Here is a 997-nt window from a genome sequence, read left to right as displayed (position 1 = left end):
GAAAGGCGCTGCGCGTGGGGGGGGGGGGGGGGGAGTACGATTTCGGCACCGATACTAGCATCAGTATTGGTGCATCCCTGGTCTTCACCCCTCATCCCCAGGAACCTCCTTCACTATAGGAAGAGTTGTCTAACAGGTCAGTCTACCTGGATGGACCTCATTCTTTCACCTGCTGGCAAAAGCTGACCATTACAGGCCATAGCGAAGGGGTCTCACTCCTCCCGCTGCATGGTCGATTCCAATAAATACCTTAAGCCGAACATGCCGATAGCCCAAAGGTCCATGGTAGCTTTCTGCATCACTTTCCATCAATGTTCTTGAGGTCAAATTAAAAGAAAATGTCAACTGAATTCAGAATTCCAAATCGTAATTAAAATAAAACTGAAGCCAAAACTTTTTTTTTTTTTTTGTTTTGGAGGGTTATAACCCCTGTCAGCTTTTATTTTCTATCTGTGTCCCATTGGGGAGATTCCCCTTCACTTCCTGTCCAGTAGCCACGACAGGAAGTGAGAGGAAATCCCTCCAAAGTCCCCATTGAAAGATTTCCCATCTGTTGCTGGTGACAACCCAAAATGTGGGATTTTCTTTCCATTTCAGTGATAACGGTCACAAGGACACCTAGGAGGGGGGTGAATCTCCCTTACGGGGGGACACAGACAGCAATAAAAACACAGGGTGCAATCCCTCGCTATACAAAACTAAAAAGGTTTGGGCTTCGGTTGCACTTTAAGGTCACATTTTGGATGAAATCAGAATCCCCCCCCAAAAAAATAAGGACACTCCTATGTTGCCATTTGAAGCAAAATGTTTCCTAATGTGGCCGAAAATTCCGATTGAATCCACAGAAATGATACAAAATATGCTGTGTGTGCGGGCAAGAGCAGGAAGGGGCGGGACTTACATCAACCAATGAGAAATCAGCATATATCTCTGTGTGGCCCACAGAAGATGATATCTGATTAGTGGGTATTAGGTTATGGTAACACTGTATATTTAT

Source organism: Nanorana parkeri, unplaced genomic scaffold (assembly GCF_000935625.1).
Source record: "Nanorana parkeri isolate BGI_ZX_2015 unplaced genomic scaffold, ASM93562v1 scaffold588, whole genome shotgun sequence".
Lineage (NCBI taxonomy): Eukaryota > Metazoa > Chordata > Amphibia > Anura > Dicroglossidae > Nanorana > Nanorana parkeri.
Note: the sequence above shows the minus strand (reverse complement) of the source record.